The sequence below is a fragment of the Pygocentrus nattereri genome, chromosome 27 (genome assembly GCF_015220715.1).
Source record: "Pygocentrus nattereri isolate fPygNat1 chromosome 27, fPygNat1.pri, whole genome shotgun sequence".
Classification (NCBI taxonomy): Eukaryota; Metazoa; Chordata; class Actinopteri; order Characiformes; family Serrasalmidae; genus Pygocentrus; species Pygocentrus nattereri.
The window spans coordinates 19135338-19142630 of record NC_051237.1 but is presented as its reverse complement, the minus strand read 5'-3'; positions in this window follow the sequence as shown (position 1 = coordinate 19142630).

Sequence of the window (7293 nt, the reverse complement as noted above, 5' to 3'; positions counted from 1 at the left end):
CCAGTGAACGAACTGCACTGGCAAGTTCTAGTATTTTGGGGGAAATATGCTGTATTGCCAAGAATCAGCACTGGAAGTGCTTTGTATAACAGGTATGTAAAAATGATACATATAAAAAGTTGAACTGTCTGAGTGACCGACTTTACATAATGTAGTAGGTAAATCTTTATCATTCATACAGCCTTCTAAAGTAATGCCCTAGATGAAACACGTTCATAGAGTTTGAAGTATGCAACTCTAATAAAGCTCACAAAACGAGGCTGAAGTTGGCTCCTTATTCAATATTTTTCGCTCCTCTTTAAATGCTGCTGTAGAGTCGATCTGCTACTGACTGAAAAGCTTGTGGGAGTTCATTACAAAGGAAAACAGGACAGCAAAGATGCTCTTGATTAACGGAAAATGGAATGAACCGAATGCCAGGTGTCTATAGAAGACAAGGTCAAACATCACTGCTACACAAAGTGTTTGGAGATTACTTGGATAGCACGGTTAGACAGAAAGTCTCACTGAAGAAGTTAAACGTGTAAAGGTATGTCATCATAATTTGCCAAGTAGAATAAATCAGTACTTTGCCAATGAGACTGCAGTAATATAGCCCTCTCTTGATGCTTATATCTTTAAGCTAGGTTCTTGAAAACAAGCAAACCACCTTAAGATGAATTAGCTGGTAGCTATGCAATTCACTGTTATTAACATCTATGAAAAGGATACCACTCAGTGTGCTGTATTAAGTTATTGGCTATATTAAGTATTTTCATCTTCTTTTAAACAATGTTAGTACAATGCCATCATTTTAGAACTTGTTCTGCCACTGGTTCCAAGAAAGGCAGCCTGATACCTTTTTAGACCATACCTACAGACAAGTAACATATTGAAAAAAAACCTAAGTAAATGATTAGAAAACATAGTAACCGCACATGCCTCCAGACATTTGTGCTATGTGATAGAATTAAACAGTTAACACCCTGTCATGTCGCATGTATAAAAATACTGAGAAGGCCCAGCTTGGGCTGAGATGGCTAAAGGAAATGATCAAAGTGACTTTGAGGGGCACGAGAGGCAGAAGCTTCAGTCACAAAGAATGCTCAACTAGCTAGTGTTTTAATAGGAACATTGATTAAACTGACATCTGCATTTACAGAGCCATTCCCAAAATGGAATGCTGTGCAGAATGTAAATAAATATAGAATGCAATGATATGCAAATCATATAAACCATATTTTTAAAGGAAAATACTAAAATTTTATTGTGGTATTTTATTGAGAAATGTTATTGTTTTTTAAATATATGCCCGTTCTGAATTTGATGCCAACAACACGTTTCTAAAAAGTTGGGAAGGGGAGCATGTTTACCACTGTGTTTCATCACTTCTTCTTTTAAGAACAGTCTGTAAGCGTTTGGGAACTGAGGAGACCAATTGCTGTAGTTTTGATAGTAAAATGTTTTCCCATTCTGGTTTGATGTGCCAAATGTTATCAGTGCTGAGAGGTCGGACTGCATACAGGCCAGTTTAATGCCTCGACTCTTTTAATATGGAGCCATACTGTAATACATGCAGAATGTGGTTTAATATTGTCTTGCTGAAATAATCAAGGCCTTTCTTGAAAAACGCATTGTCTGGATGGCAGCATATGTTACCGAAACATGTTTATATCATTCAGCATTAATGGTGCCTTCACAGATGTGCATGTCACCCATGCCATGTTGCCAATGTGCACTATCCATCCATCCATTTTCTAAGCCACTTCTCCGTCAGGGTCGCGGGGGGGTGCTGGAGCCTATCCCAGCAGTCTTCGGGCGAAAGGCAGGATACACCCTGGACAGGTTGCCAGTCCATCACGGGGCAGACAGACAGACACAGACAGTCACTCACACCTAGGGGTAATTTAGCATGTCCAGTAGGCCTGACTGCATGTCTTTGGGAGGAAACCAGAGAACCCAGAGGAAACCCACACAGACACGGGGAGAACATGCAAACTCCACACAGAGAGGACCCCGGTCATCCGGCCAGGGAATCGAACCCAGGCCCTCCTTGCTGTGAGGCGACCACGCTACCCACCACACCACCGTGCCACCGCCATGTGCACTAATGCACCCCTATACCATCATGAATGCTGGATTTTGAACTGTGCACTTATTGCAAGCTGAGTGGTCTTTAGCCCGGAGGACACAGTGTCCATGATTTCCTAAAAGAATTTCAAATGTTGATTCGTCGGACCACAGGTCACTTTTTCACTTCTCTTCAGTCCATTTTAAATGAGCTCAGGCCCAGAGAAGGTGGCAGCATTCCTGGATCCTGTTTATATGTGGTTTCTTCTTTGCATTCTAGAGTTGCAGTGATGAACTGGTTTTTATAGACAGTGTTTTTCAGAAGTGTTTCTGAGCCCATGCAATGATTTCCTCTCCAGAAATGCCACCTGAGGGCCCAACGATCAAGGCCAGCAAATACTGGTTTTTGGCCTTGTCTCTTGCTTACAGAGATTTCTCCAGATTATCTGAATCTTTTAATGATATTATGTACTGTAAATGATGAAAAGCAAACGTTCTTTGCTATTTATGTTGAGAAATATTAATTTTTTAATGGTGTGATGTGCTTGAAAATTATGTAAATCAAATGCACTGGACTTCACAGTCACCAGATCTGAACCCAACTGAAGACATATGGGAGACTTCACATTGATGTATTAGTGATTTCTGCTTTCATCAAAACACCAGTTGAAGAACGGTGTTCGTATTCTCCAAGACAGCTCCAGTGAGGTTTAGAATATAAAAAAAAAGTGTTGCTATGAATTTACTTGATTTGAATGTGTACATAGCTCCCACATGAGTAAAATACATTATTTCAATGCAACTGAAAAATTAAGTAAAAGTAACATTTGATGTAACACATATTTTAATCAGGTCCTTTTTTCAGTATTGCTCAGTGACACTGTGCCAGTGAACGGCATACTCTGTATGATGTTTTACTGAGCAGGCAAAGTTGCTTTTCTCACTTCTGGTCATTTTTTCAAAATATTATCATTATTATTATTATTATTATTATTGCTTAGCTTTTTTTACAAGAACAACCTATTATGTTGTTATTTAGATATTTATGATGTTATTTTGTTATATAGATTCCCATCCAATATGTAAATTACATGTAAATTGACAATTTGTCAACCAGCTTAATTATGTGCCAGCACAACAGCATGAAAAAATCAGAGATCAGCATCTAAATAATAACACCCACAATTATTTTTTTTCTCAGATCAAACAAAACCAAGTTGGCATTGCCTTCCAGTCAGCTTGGAGACATGCGTCAAAGCTCTTTAGACCTCAAATATTTGATTATCAGAACCTAGAGAAGCTGTATAAATCTCATGTGACTATAAATGAATTTGGCTTTGTGTTTGAACATCAAATGGCACTTTCATATTCACTGATGGACATAAAGGACATTGCCATTAAGGTAGTGATTTTGCTTGTGTTCAGAGAGAGGTTGCCTCGTTCTGTCTGTTTCTTACTTTATTGAAAAAAAAAACGGTCAAAAGCAGTCGGGCTGAAAAGTGTGTCAAAGAAAGCTCTTTTAATTTTCTTTCTTGAAGAGCTTCAAAATCGGAGCTGACTGTGTTTTGTGGCTGTGATTGCGCAGGGTGTGTTGTCCCCTCTCTTCTGAGATTTTATTCTGTTTTGCACCACTTTAAAGGATGATAGGAGGATGAGGAGGAGGGATGAAGAGTGTTGGGCTGACAGTTTTGTTTATTCAACTCGAGCAAATGGAGGAAGACAAACGCCAGCGCCAGCAGTACAAAATCAATACGTTTTCCTTGATGAGAATCAAAGACGATTTCTTTTGTTGTGCGTCAAAGCCCTCCAGCGTAGCCTATTAAATCTTCCACCCCCTCAGTAAAGCACATACAGATACTTATATATTCACTATGTGGCCACTTTTATGAGCTTGTTGGACATCACATTCCAAAACCATGGGCATTAATATGGAACTGGCCCCACTTTGCAGCTTTGCTGCCTCCACTCTTCGGGGAAGGCTTACCATAACATTCTGGAGTGTGTTTGTGGGGATTTATGGCCATTCAGTTAAAAGAGTATTTGTGAGGTTAAGCACCAATGTGCCTTTATGGACCTCACTTTGCGTACGGGGGCACAGGTATATGCCAGGTGCACTTTCTGAACAGTCCATGATGAATGGACCAGTACAAAATATTAAAATCATCAAACTTATGCTAAACTTAAAAATGTTTTTTCTTTCTCCAGGTTAATTTCCATTTCACATAGATGAGATTTGTTTATGGCAGTCATGATACATAGCCACAATTTACAGTGAAACTGTCATGGTCTTGGGGGAATGTACAGGAGAAAAAATGAAAAAATGATAAGAGGGGAAGGAAATGTTTTAGGCAAAACATGCAATACTACATTTGTGACGACAACACTCAATCCTTCAGCCAAGAGAGAGAGAGAGAGAGAGAGAGAGAGAGAGAGAGAGAGAGAGAGAGAGAGAGTGTAAAGGACAGTTTAAGTGGAGGAAAATTAGTCCTGCTCTTATAACGATAAACCCTTTTCCTGCATTTCTATAAATTCTGTCTTTAATGAAACTGCTTTTAATGGTTTTAAGAAGTCAGCAATAGAGAAGAAGAGGCATATAGGGAAAAAGGGAGAAGGGAGAGTGGTAGTGACAAAGGTAATGAGTCACAGAAGTGTGTGTGTGTGATTTTTTCAAAGTACTCTGGAGCATTTAAGATACTTAAAGTGTCTTGATTTTTCTGATGGACCTGTCTCCACTCCCTCCACTAAAACCCATTATTATCAGCTGAAGACGCACAGATTCACATATGCATCCATGCCATATACAGTTTATACGTATGAGAGAGAGAGAGAGAGAGAGAGAGAGAGAGAGAGAGAGAGAGAGAGAGAGAGAGAGAGAAAGAGAGGATAAACCTTTTTAGGCACCAGAATAGTCTCTTAGTAATCCTTCTTTACCAGCTTGTTTCTTTAGGTTCAGCTAATTCAATGCCTTTACAAACCTCCCAGAATTCTTGAGACTTTGTAGGTTTTCCTGAAAAGAATTACATTAGCACTGTTAGTTCGAAAACACTGAGGTAAAACAAGTATTTTGTTATTTCATATTCTTCCAGTGCATATACTTACTTCAAAGTAGCACACATAATGTCTTTTGACTTAATACATATGAATATGAGCTAAAGGTATGTATTCATAAGCATAAGATAAAGATAAAAAATTAACATTGTTGAAGAAGCTTTCTAAAGTTCTCAGGGGCAATTTTTTTTATATTAATACTTTTGACCTGGACAGGTGCAAAACACAGGAGTATATAACATTAATGCTCGGAAAGGTAAAAGAAAAGCCAGCAGTCAATGTGAGTTGTAGGACAACCTGAAAGCATCAAGAACAACTGATAGGATCATTGTAATATGGGGCTGCATCTCTGTGAGTGGTACTGGGGCATTAAACATTATAGAAGGAAACGTGAATGGAGCAATTAGAGGAGATTGTAATCTCATTGGCCAAAAAACTGAATCTGGGGAGAAGATGGACTTCTCAGCAAGACAACAAGCCCAATACAGGATAAAACCCTGTGACTGGATCCTTAAATCGGTTAAAGGAAAAGTCCGTATGATTTTACACAGATACAATTAGACAACATCCAGACTTTATAGAATGGGCATAGCTAATAGTTGTCCTGGAAATGTCACAGAGAGACAGGCGTGTTCAGATGCTTTGGAAGTGCTCACTATTATATCCATTCAGGTGTAAAATGCTGGGAAAATGGCTGGGAATTAACCAACTCTGGCTTTGCCTTTTTGGGATAGAACAGAAATTGCCAATATAATAAATAACATGTTACAAATTATAAATCATTTTTTGGCATAATTACTGCTGGAACTGAAAAGGTCCTAAAACTGCTGTTTAAAAGAGTGGATTGACAAAATGATTGAAATGGCTTCTTATGAGGTTATGGAGGAATAACTGGGGATCATTTTTGGCACCACATACAACTGATATGAATCGCATATGCAAACGTTGACCTTGTATATTCATCATATTCTTTTATATGAGTTTGTTTCTTCTTCTCTTGTATTTTTTTTGCTTTACTTTACAAAACTGTATAAATGTGCAGCGTTGAACCTGTTGTATGTTGCTAATAAAAAATGTGAATAATAATAAAAAAAAGACAATGACCCCAAAATACAGCCAACATAGCTCAAGGCTGGTTTCTAAAAAAGGTGAAGGTTCTTGCATGATCAAGTCTCCTGACTTGAGACCCATTGAACTTTTATGGAGGATTTAACTTTTTTGGAATTAATGATGAGACCCAAGAGGACTGGGCCAAAATGAAACCATGGCGCTACAAAAAACTTTTTAGGGCTTTGCAACAAGTTAATTATATTAATACTTAGTGGTGTATGAATACATTTTCCCCTATCAGTTTCATTTTTAAACCTAAAAACTTTTTGTTATAATGTGTATGTGTGTATATTTGAAGTGAATATATGCACTGAAAGTATATTAAATAACAAAACAAAAAGAATCTCATTGTAGATAAGAGCAGAATACATAAGAGCTATATTGCTACTACTACTACTAATAATAAAAATAATAATAAGGGAAATATTTTGTCCATGAAAATCACCTAGACAACTTGCCATGGTTCGAAGCAGCTGTGTCATGTATGCAGTTTGCACAGTGTTATGTGTTGGGATGTAAGGTTTGGATACTTATTAGCAATATTAGCCTCCTAGCTCCAATGCAAAACTAAGGAGGCAAACTTCAGACACCAATATCTTGGCTGATTGGTTACATTTGGTTAGTGGAGAAAACTAGTGGGGATGTTTTGCCAAGCCACTGCTTTAAGAAGCACAACATGATGATAAGAATAATAAAGAAGCCCAGACAGTGAGGAACATTTCACCTCCTCAACCAGAAGGTTGTAAGTTCAAATCGCTTCATGGGAGATGAACATAACTAGATTACATTTCAGGAACCTGCATGCTATCTGTGCCCTTCTGCTTTATTATATAATTGCATGCTTGAGAAAAGCATGTTGTATTACCAGGATGAAAATTCATATCACTCTCTGTCCTGGCACAGGATTTGAAGAAGCACAGTGATGAACTGAGAGAGCCGAGAGTGAAGAATACACTCTTGTAAAAATAAAAAATCCTGAATGGTTCTTGGATTGGTTCTAGAAAAAAGCGAATTGAATATAGATCCTTTACATTACACTGAGGTTGGTAAAACTTCAAAGAACCATCTACTGTAAAGTATTTTTAA